This window comes from Oncorhynchus nerka, linkage group LG18 (assembly GCF_034236695.1).
Source record: "Oncorhynchus nerka isolate Pitt River linkage group LG18, Oner_Uvic_2.0, whole genome shotgun sequence".
In the NCBI taxonomy this organism is placed as follows: Eukaryota; Metazoa; Chordata; class Actinopteri; order Salmoniformes; family Salmonidae; genus Oncorhynchus; species Oncorhynchus nerka.
In genome coordinates this window covers 2,232,971-2,246,786 of record NC_088413.1, presented here as the reverse complement: position 1 = coordinate 2,246,786, position 13,816 = coordinate 2,232,971, and the positions used below count along the sequence as shown (strand labels likewise).

At 48.6% G+C, this 13,816-nt stretch overlaps 1 protein-coding gene and 1 long non-coding RNA gene across 2 annotated transcripts in view; one reads left to right on the top strand and one right to left on the bottom strand.

The window, feature by feature from the left end:
• LOC135561961 (phosphopentomutase-like) overlaps window positions 1-13,816 on the bottom strand; it is a 114,833-nt gene that overhangs the window by 13,376 nt on the left and 87,641 nt on the right. The window lies entirely within an intron of this gene.
• LOC135561691 (uncharacterized) lies at window positions 3,884-13,803 on the top strand. Its single transcript, XR_010459608.1, has 4 exons — window positions 3,884-3,953; window positions 5,215-5,395; window positions 5,609-5,702; window positions 13,669-13,803. It is a non-coding gene; the product is annotated as an uncharacterized LOC135561691 (long non-coding RNA).

Here is a 13,816-nt window from a genome sequence, read left to right as displayed (position 1 = left end):
CCCTGAGGAGGAGGGGGTCCTGGTCAGTCATATCAACCCTGAGGAGGGGAGGGGGTCCTGGTCAGTCATATCAACCCTGAGGAGGGGAGGGGGTCCTGGTCAGTCATATCAACCCTGAGGAGGGGAGGGGGTCCTGGTCAGTCATATCAACCCTGAGGAGGGGAGGGGGTCCTGGTCAGTCATATCAACCCTGAGGAGGGGAGGGGGTCCTGGTCAGTCATATCAGCCCTGAGGAGGAGGGGGGTCCTGGTCAGTCATATCAACCCTGAGGAGGGGAGGGGGTCCTGGTCAGTCATATCAACCCTGAGGAGGGGAGGGGGTCCTGGTCAGTCATATCAGCCTGAGGAGGGGAGGGGGTCCTGGTCAGTCATATCAACCCTGAGGAGGGGAGGGGGTCCTGGTCAGTCATATCAACCCTGAGGAGGGAGAGGGGTCCTGGTCAGTCATATCAACCCTGAGGAGGGGAGGGGGTCCTGGTCAGTCATATCAACCCTGAGGAGGGGAGGGGGTCCTGGTCAGTCATATCAGCCCTGAGGAGGAGGGGGTCCTGGTCAGTCATATCCAACCCTGAGGAGGGAGGGGGTCCTGGTCAGTCATATCAACCCTGAGGAGGGGAGGGGGTCCTGGTCAGTCATATCAACCCTGAGGAGGGGAAGGGGGTCCTGGTCAGTCATATCAACCCTGAGGAGGGGAGGGGGTCCTGGTCAGTCATATCAACCCTGAGGAGGGAGGGGGTCCTGGTCAGTCATATCAACCCTGAGGGGAGGGGGTCCTGGTCAGTCATATCAACCCTGGAGGAGGGGAAGGGGGTCCTGGTCATATCAACCCTGAGGAGGGAGGGGGTCCTGGTCAGTCATATCAACAACCTGAGGAGAGAAGGGGGTCCTGGTCAGTCATATCAACCCTGAGGGGGTCCTGGTCAGTCATATCAACCCTGGGAGGGGTGGTCAAGGGAGTCCTGGTCAGTCATATCAACCCCCTGAGGAGGGAAGGGGGTCCTGGGTCAGTCATATCAACCTGAGGAGGGGAAGGGGTCCTGGTCAGTCATATCAACCCTGAGGAGGGGAGTCATATCAGGGGGGTCCTGGTCAGTCATATCAAAACTGAGGAGGGGAAGGGGGTCCTGGTCAGTCATATCAACCCTGGGGAGGGGGGTCCTGGTCCAGTCATATCAACCCTGAGGAGGGGAGGGGGTCCTGGTCAGTCATATCAACCTGAGGGGGTCCTGGTCTAGTCGTCACATCAACCCTGAGGAGGGGAAGGGGTCCTGGTCAGTCATATCAACCTGAGGGGGAGGGGGTCCTGGTCAGTCATATCAACCCTGAGGAGGGGGGGTCCCTGGTGGTCGATCCATATCAGCCTGGGGGTCCTGGTCAGTCATATCAACCCTGAGGAGGGGATGGGGGTCCTGGTCAGTCATATCAACCCCTGAGGAGGGAGGGGGGTCCTGGTCAGTCATATCAACCCTGAGGAGGGGAGGGGTCCTGGTCAGTCATATCAACCTGAGGAGGGGAGGGGTCCTGGTCAGTCATATCAACCCTGGAGAGGGGGTCCTGGTCAGTCATATCAAACCTGAGGAGGGAGGGGGTCCTGGTCAGTCATATCAACCCTGAGGAGGGGAGGGGGTCCTGGTCAGTCATACCAACCCTGAGGAGGGGAGGGGGTCCTGGTCAGTCATATCAACCCTGAGGAAGGAAGGGGTCCTGGTCAGTCATATCAACCCCTGAGGAGGGGGAAGGGGGTCCCTGGTCAGTCATATCAACCCTGAGGAGAGGAAGGGGGTCCTGGTCAGTCATATCAACCCTGAGGAGGGGGTCCTGGTCAGTCATATCAACCCTGAGGAGGGGGTCCTGGTCAGTCATATCAACCCTGAGGAGGAAGGGGTCCTGGTCAGTCATATCAACCCCTGGAGGAGGGGAGGGGGTCCTGGTCAGTCATATCAACCCTGAGGAGGGGGAGGGGGTCTGGTCAGCTCATATCAACCTCCTGTCAGAGGAGGGGTGGGGGGTCCTGGTCGGTCATATCAACCCTGAGGAGGGGAAGGGGGTCCTGGTCAGTCATCAACCCCTGAGGAGGGGAAGGGGTCCTGGTCAGTCATATCAACCCTGAGGAGGGGAGGGGGTCCTGGTCAGTCATATCAACCTGAGGAGGGAAGGGGGTCCTGATCAGTCATATCAACCCTGAGGAGGGAAGGGGGTCCTGGTCAGTCATATCAACCTGAGGGAGGGGAAGGGGGTCCTGGTCCCAGTCATATCAACCCTGAGGAGGGGAGGGGGTCCTGGTCAGTCCTCCAACCCTGAGGAGGGGGGTCCTGGTCCATAGTCCCCTGAGGAGTGGAAGGGGGTCCTGGTCAGTCATATCCCCTGAGGAGGAAGGGGGTCCTGGTCAGTCATATCAACCCTGAGGGGAGGGGGGGTCCTGGTCAGTCATATCAACCCTGAGGAGGGGAAGGGTCCTGTCAGTCATATCAACCCTGAGGAGGGGGTCCTGGTCAGTCATATCAACCCTGAGGAGGGGAGGGGGTCCTGGTCAGTCATATCAACCCTGGAGGAGGGGGAGGGGGTCCTGGTCCAGTCATACCAACCATGAGGAGGGGAGGGGGTCTGGTCAGTCATATCAACCCTGAGGAGGGGAAGGGGTCCTGGGTCAGTCATATCAACCCCTGAGGAGGGGAGGGGGTCCTGGTCAGTCATATCAACCCTGAGGAGGGGAGGGGGTACTGGTCAGTCATATCAACCCTGAGGAGGGGAAGGGGGTCCTGTCAGTATCAACCCTGGAGGAGGGGAAGGGGGTCCTGGTCAGTCATATCAACCCTGGGAGGAGGGGAGGGGGAGGTCCTGGTCAGTCATATCAACCCTGAGGAGGGGAGGGGGGTCCTGGCTCAGTCATATCAACCCTGAGGAGGGGGGGTCCTGGTCAGTCATGTCAACCCTGAGGAGGGAAGGGGGTCCTGGTCAGTCATATCAACCCTGAGGAGGGGGTCCTGTCAGTCATATCAACCCCTGAGGAGAGGAAGGGGGTCCCTGGTCAGTCATATCAAACCCCTGAGAGAGAGTGAGTGGGAGGGGGTCCTGGTCAGTCATATCAACCCTGAGGAGGGGAAGGGGTACTGGTCAGTCATATCAACCCCTGAGGAGGGGAGGGGGTCCTGGTCAGTCATATCAACTCCTGAGGAGGGGAGGGGGTCCTGGTCAGTCATATCAACCCTGAGGAGGGGAGGGGGTCCTGTCAGTCATATCAACCCTGAGGAGGGGGTCCTGGTCAGTCATATCAACCCTGAGGAGGGGGAGGGGGTCCTGGTCAGTCATATCAACCCCTGAGGAGGGGAAGGGGGTCCTGGTCAGTCATATCAACCCTGAGGAGGGGAGGGGGTCCTGGTCAGTCATATCAACCCTGAGGAGGGGAGGGGGTCCTGGTCAGATATCAACCCCGGGAGGGGAGGGGGTCCTGGTCAGTCATATCCCACCTGAGGGGAGGGAAGGGGGTCCTGGTCAGTCATATCAACCCTGAGGAGGGGAGGGGTCCTGGTCAGTCATATCAACCCTGGAGGAGGGGAGGGGGTCCTGGTCAGTTATATCAACCCTGAGGAGGGGGTCCTGGTCAGTCATATCAACCCTGAGGAGGGGAGGGGGGTCCTGGTCAGTCATATCAACCCTGAGGAGGGGAGGGAGGTCCTGGTCAGTCATATCAACCCTGAGGGAGGGGAGGGGGTCCTGGTCAGTCATATCAGCCCTGAGGAGGGGAGGGGTCCTGGTCAGTCATATCAGCCCTGAGGAGGGGAGGGGGTCCTGGTCAGTCATATCGTGTGTGTGTGTGTGTGTTGTGTTTTAACGGTGTGTGTGTCCGTCCTACAGACCCTGTCGTTTGCCCTGAGCGGAGAGGAGGGGCTACTGTAGTTCTGGCCAACGACCCTGACGCTGACACCGCCTGGCCGTTGCTGAGCAACAGAAAGGGTAGGAGGCCTGTAGGGATCATGGGTAATGTGTTGGGGGGGCGTTGCTGAGGAACAGAAGGGGCCTGTAGGGATCATGGGTAATGTGTTGGGGCGTTGCTGAGCAACAGAAGGGCCTGTAGGGATTATGGTAATGTGTTGGGCGTTGCTGAGCAACAGAAGGGCCTGTAGGGATTATGGGTAATGTGTTGGGGGCGTTGCTGAGGAACAGGAGGCCTGTAGGGATCATGGGTAATGTGTTGGGCGTTGCTGAGCAACAGAAGGGGCCTGTAGGGATCATGGGTAATGTGTTGGGGCGTTACTGAGGAACAGAAGGGGCCTGTAGGGATCATGGGTAATGTGTTGGGGCGTTGCTGAGCAACAGAAGGGGGAGGAGGCCTGTAGGGATCATGGGTAATGTGTTGGGCGTTGCTGAGCAACAGAAGGCCTGTAGGGATCATGGGTAATGTATTGGGGGTGTTGCTGAGGAACAGAAGGGGCCTGTAGGGATCATGGGTAATGTGTTGGGGGCGTTGCTGAGCAGCAGAAGGGCGCCTGTAGGATCCTAATGTATTGGGGGGCGTTGCAGCAACAGAAGGGGCCTGTAGGGATCATGGGTAATGTATTGGGAGGCGTTGCTGAGGAACAGAAGGGGGAGGAGGCCTGTAGGATCATGGGTAATGTATTGGGGGCGTTGCTGAGGAACAGAAGGGGCCTGTAGGGATCATGGGTAATGTATTGGGGGCGTTGCTGAGCAAACAGAAGGGGCCTGTAGGGATCATAGTAATGTGTTGGGGGCGTTGCTGAGCAACAGAAGGGGGGAAGAGGCCTGTAGGGATCATGGGTAATGTGTTGGGGGGGCGTTGCTGAGCAACAGAAGGGGCCTGTAGGGGATTATGGGTAATGTGTTAGGGCGTTGCTGAGCAACAGAAGGGGAGGAGGCCTGTAGGGATCATGGGTAATGTGTTGGGGCGTTGCTGAGCAACAGAAGGGGCCTGTAGGGATCATGGGTAATGTGTTGGGGCGTTGCTGAGCAACAGAAGGGGAGAGAGGCCTGTAGGGATCATGGGTAATGTGTTAGGGCGTTGCTGAGCAACAGAAGGGAGGAGGCCTGTAGGGATCATGGGTAATGTGTTGGGGGCGTTGCTGAGGAACAGAAGGGGCCCGTAGGGATTATGGGTAATGTGTTGGGGGGGGTTGATGAGTGTATAAGGTGTCTCTCTCTCTCTCTGTGTGTGTGTGTGTGTGTGTGTGTGTGTGTGTGTGTGTGTGTGTGTGTGTAGTGGTCAGTGGCGTGTGTTCAGTGGTAATGAGTTGGGGGCGTTGCTGGGTTGGTGGGTGTATCAGTGTTGGAAACAGACCAACCCGGACCAGTCTACCGTGAAGTCGGTCTACATGTTGGCCTCCACCGTCTCCTCTAAGATTCTACGAGCCATCGCTCTCAAGGAGGGCTTCCACTTCGAGGTAAAACACACACACACACACACACACACACACACTTTTAATTTACCATCACACACTTATTCTCAGCGCTCTAGCTCGCTCACGCATTCAATGAACAGACCTCATGTCAATATTCTAAGGTCCTTTTGTGAATGAATGGAATGAAAGTTTGAATGATGTAGGGGGGGGGATGAGGGCACTTCCTGACTATGACATCACATCCTGTGTGGACAGGAAACTCTGACTGGGTTCAAGTGGATGGGCAACAGAGCCAGAGAGCTGCTGGACCAGAACAAGATTGTACTGTTCGCCTTCGAGGAGGCTATAGGTACACACACACACACACACACACACACACACTATAGTACACTACACTATAGTACACTACACACACACTACACACACTACACTATAGTACACTACACACACACCAGATTACACACACACTACACTATAGTACACTACACACACACTACACACACTACACTATAGTACACTACACACACACTACACTATAGTACACTACACACACACCAGATTACACACACACTACACTATAGTACACTACACACACACTACACTATAGTACACTACACACACACTACACACACTACACACACACTACACTATAGTACACTACACACACACTACACACACTACACTATAGTACACTACACACACACTACACTATAGTACACTACACACACACTACACACACTACACTATAGTACACTACACACACACTACACTATAGTACACTACACACACACACACTACACACACACTACACTATAGTACACTACACACACACTACACACACACTACACTATAGTACACTACACACACACTACACACACTACACACACACTACACTATAGTACACTACACACACACACACTATAGTACACTACACACACACTACACTATAGTACACTACACACACACTACACTATAGTACACTACACACACTACACACACACTACACTATAGTACACTACACACACACTACACACACACACTACACACACACTACACTATAGTACACTACACACACACTACACTATAGTACACTACACACACACACTACACACACACTACACTATAGTACACTACACACACACTACACTATAGTACACTACACACACACTACACTATAGTACACTACACACACTACACACACACTAAACTATAGTACACTACACACACTACACACACACACTACACTATAGTACACTACACACACACTACACTATAGTACACTACACACACTACACACACACTACACTATAGTACACTACACACACACACTACACTATAGTACACTACACACACACTACACTATAGTACACTACACACACTACACACACACACACACACACACTAGCACACTACACACTACACACACACACACACACACTATAGTACACTACACACACACTACACATAGTACACTACACACACACTACACACACACACACACTACACACACTACACACACACTACACTATAGTACACTACACACACACTACACTATAGTACACTACACACACTACACACACACACTACACTATAGTACACTACACACACTACACACTACACTATAGTACACTACACACACACTACACTATAGTACACTACACACACTACACACACACTACACTATAGTACACTACACCACACTGCACAATACACACACTACACACACACACACACACACACACACACACTGGACACACTACACTATAGTACACTACACACACTACACACACACACTACACTATAGTACACTACACACACACTACACTATAGTACACTACACACACACACTACACTATAGTACACTACACACACTACACACACACACACTACACTATAGTACACTACACACACACTACACTATAGTACACTACACACACTACACACACACACTACACTATAGTACACTACACTACACACACACACACACACTACACTATAGTACACTACACACACACTACACTATAGTACACTACACACACTACACACACACACTACACTATAGTACACTACACACACACTACACTTTAGTACACTACACTACACACACACACACACACTACACATAGCACACTACACACACTACACACCACTAGTACACACTACACACACACTACACTCATAGCACACTACACACACACACACACACACACACACACACACACTACACTATAGTACACTACACACACACACACTACACACACACACACACACACTATAGTACACTACACACACTACACACTACACTAGTACACTACACACACACACACACACACCACACCATAGTACACTACACACACTACACATAGTACACTACACACACACACTACACTCATAGCACACTACACACACACACTACACACACACACACACACTACACTATAGTACACTACACACACTACACACACACACACACTACACTATAGTACACTACACACACACACTACACTATAGTACACTACACACACACTACACTATAGTACACTACACTATAGTACACTACACACACTACACACACACTACACTATAGTACACTACACACACACTACACTACACAGTACACTACACACACACACTACACTATAGTACACTACACACACACTACACTATAGTACACTACACACACACTACACTATAGTACACTACACACACACACTACACTATAGTACACTACACACACACTACACTATAGTACACTACACACACTACACACACACACTACACTATAGTACACTACACTATAGTACACTACACACACTACACACACACACACACTACACTATAGTACACTACACACACACTACACTATAGTACACTACACACACACTACACACACTACACACACACTACACTATAGTACACTACACACACACACACACACACACTATAACTTAGCACACTACACACACTACACTATAGTACACTAGCACACACACTACACACACACACTACACCACTACACACACTACACACACACACACTACACACACACACACACACACACTACACTATAGTACACTACACACACTACACACACACACACACTACACTATAGTACACTACACATACACTACACTATAGTACACTACACACACACACTACACTATAGTACACTACACACACACACACACACACACTACACTATAGTACACTACACACACACACACACACACTACACTATAGTACACTACACACACACTACACTATAGTACACTACACACACACACACACACACACACTACACTATAGTACACTACACACACACACACACACACACACTACACTATAGTACACTACACACACTACACACACACACTACACTATAGTACACTACACACACACTACACTATAGTACACTACACACACACACACACACACACACACTACACTATAGTACACTACACACACAACACACACACACTACACACACACACACACACTACACTATAGTACACTACACACACTACACTATAGTACACTACACACACTACACACTACACACACACACACACACACTACACTATAGTACACTACACACACTACACACACACACACACTACACTATAGTACACTACACACACACTACACTATAGTACACTACACACACACACTACACTATAGTACACTACACTATAGTACACTACACACACTACACACACACACACACTACACTATAGTACACTACACACACACTACACTATAGTACACTACACACACACACTACACTATAGTACACTACACACACACTACACTATAGTACACTACACACACACTACACTATAGTACACTACACACACACACTACACTATAGTACACTACACACACACTACACTATAGTACACTACACACACTACACACACACACACACACTACACTATAGTACACTACACTCACTACACACACACACACACTACACTATAGTACATTGCCACACACACTACACTTATAGTACACTACACACACACACTACACTATAGTACACTACACTAGTACACTACACACACTACACACACACACACCACACTAGCACACCACACACACACTACACTATAGTACACTACACACACACCACACTACACTACACACACACTACACTAGCACACACACACACACACTGCACACACTACACTACACACACTACACTATAGTACACTACACACACTACACACTACACACACACACTACACACACACACACACACACACACACTACACTATAGTACACTACACACACTACACACACACACACACTACACTATAGTACACTACACACACACTACACCATAGCACACTACACACACACTACACCATAGCACACTACACCATAGCACACTGGCCACACACTACACACACACACTACACCATAGTACACTACACACACACACACTATAAATTTTCACACTACACACACACTACACTATAGTACACTATAACACTTTCACTATAGTACACTACACACACTACACTGTAGTACACACACACACACATAGTACACTACACACACTATAGTACACTACACACACACACACACACTACACACACACACACACACACTACACTATAGTACACTACACACACACACACACACACACACTATAGTACACTACACACACTACATAGCACACTACACACACACACTACACTATAGTACACTACACACACTACACTATAGTACACTACACACACTACACACACACACTACACTATAGTACACTACACACACACACTACACACACACACACACACTACACTATAGTACACTACACACACTACACACACACACACACTACACTATAGTACACTACACACACACTACACTATAGTACACTACACACACACACTACACTATAGTACACTACACATAGCACACTACACACACACTACACACACACACACACACAAGTACACTGCTACACACACACTACACTATAGTACACTACACACACACTACACTATAGTACACTACACACACACTACACTATAGTACACTACACACACACTACACTATAGTACACTACACACACAGCAGTACACTACACACACACTACACTAGTACAGTACACACACTGCACACACACACTACACTATAGTACACTACACTATAGTACACTACACACACTACACACACACACACACACACCACACTATAGCACACTACACTACACTATAGTACACTACACACACTACACTTTAGTGCACACACACACACACACACTACACTATAGTACACTACACACACACTACACTATAGTACACTACACACACTACACACACACTGCACTATAGCACACTACACACACACACACACACACACACACCACACTATAGCACACTACACACACACCACACTATAGTACACTACACACACACACACACACACTACACCTATATAGTACACTACACACACACTAATTTTCACACACACACTAGTACACTACACACACACACACTACACACACTACACTACTATAGTACACTACACACACTACACCATAGTACACACACACACTACACACACACTACACCATAGTACACCACACACACACACACACACACACACACACACTACACTATAGTACACACACACTACACACACACACTACACCATAGTACATCACACACACTACACTACACACACACACACACTACACTATAGCACTTACACTAGTACACTACACACACACACTACACACTATAGTACACTACACACACACTACACTATAGCACACACACACACACTACACTATAGTACACTACACACACACTACACAGTACACTACACACACACTACACCATAGCACACACACACACACACACCATAGTGCCACACACTACACACAGTGCACTGCACACACTACACACACACACTACACACACTACACTATAGTACACTACACACACACACACACACACACACACCATAGTGCACTACACACACACCACTCACACTACACACCACAATAATACACTCACACACACTACACTATATAGTACACCACACACACACACACACCAGTACACTACACACACTACACACACCACACACACACACACACACACTACACTATAGTACACACACACTACACACACACACTACACACACACACTACACACTATAGTACACTACACACACACCACACACACAGTACACTACACACACACACACACACACACACCACTACACTCAGTACACTACACACACACACACACACACACACTACACCATAGTACACTACACACACTACACACACACACTACACTATAGTACACTACACACACCACACCATAGCACACTACACACACACACACACACACACACACTACACTATAGTACACTACACACACACACACACACACACACTATAGTACACTTACACACACACACACACACACTACACTTATAGTACACTACACACACTACACTATAGTACACTACACACACACACACACACACACACACACTACACTATAGTACACTACACACACTACACACACACACTACACTATAGTACACTACACACACACACACACACACTACACTATAGTACACTACACACACTTTAGCACACCATAGTACACTACACACACACACACACACTACACCACTACACACACTACACACAAACACACACTACACTATAGTACACTACACACACTTATGTACACTACACACACACACTACACACACACACTACACACTATAGTACACTACACACACACACACTACACTATAGTACATTACACACACACACACTACACCATAGCACACTACACACACACACCACACCATAGTACACTGCGACACACACTACACTATAGTACACTACACACACACACTACACATAGTACACACACACACACACTACACTATTTACACTACACACACACTACACTATAGTACACTATACACACTACACACACACACACACACTACACCATAGCACACTACACACACTACACACACACACACACTGCACTATAGTACACTACACACACACACACACACACCAGTACAGTACACTACACACACTACACTATACTACACACACACTTAGTTTCCACACACTACACACACACACACACACACACCACACTATAGTACACTACACACACACACACACACATACACTATAGTACACTACACACACACACACACACTACACACACACACACACACACTACACTATAGTACACTACACACACTACACACACACTACACACACACACACACACACACACACACACACTACACTACACACACACACTCATACACACACACACTCACACTTACACACACACTACACTATAGTACACTACACTATAGTACACTACACACACTACACACACACACACTACACTATAGTACACTACACACACACTACACTATAGTACACTACACACACACACTACACTATAGTACACTACACACACACACTACACTATAGTACACTACACACACACTACACTATAGTACACTACACACACACTACACTATAGTACACTACACACACTATAGTACACTACACACACACTACACTATAGTACACTACACACACCACACACACACACACACTACACTATAGTACACTACACACACTACACACACACACTACACTATAGTACACTACACACACACTACACTATAGTACACTACACACACACTACACTATAGTACACTACACACACTACACACACACTACACTATAGTACACTACACACACTACACACACACTACACTATAGTACACTACACACACACTACACTATAGTACACTACACACACTACACACACACTACACTATAGTACACTACACACACACTACACTATAGTACACCACACACACTACACACACACACACACACACACACACACACACTTCCTGTGATGGTTTAGTGGGGTTTAAATGACTTCCTGTTTCCTCCACTAGACCAGCCAGACGATGGTTTAGTGGGGTTTAAATGACTTCCTGTGTCCTCCCACTAGACCAGCCAGACGATGGTTTAGTGGGCTTTTAATGGACTTCCTGTGTCCTTCACCACTAGACCAGCCAGACGATGGTTTAGTGGGGTTTAAATGACTTCCTGTTTCCTCCACTAGACCAGCCAGACGATGGTTTAGTGGGGTTTAAATGACTTCCTGTTTCCTCCACTAGACCAGCCAGACGATGGTTTAGTGGGGTTTAAATGACTTCCTGTGTCCTCCACTAGACCAGCCAGACGATGGTTTAGTGGGGTTTAAATGACCCTCGTTGTGTTGCAGGGTACATGTGTGGTTAAAGATGGGGTCAGTCCTCTCGCCCCTCGTTGTGTTGCAGGGTACATGTGTGGTTAAAGATGGGGTCAGTCCTCTCGCCCCTCGTTGTGTTGCAGGGTACATGTGTGGTTAAAGATGGGGTCAGTCCTCTCGC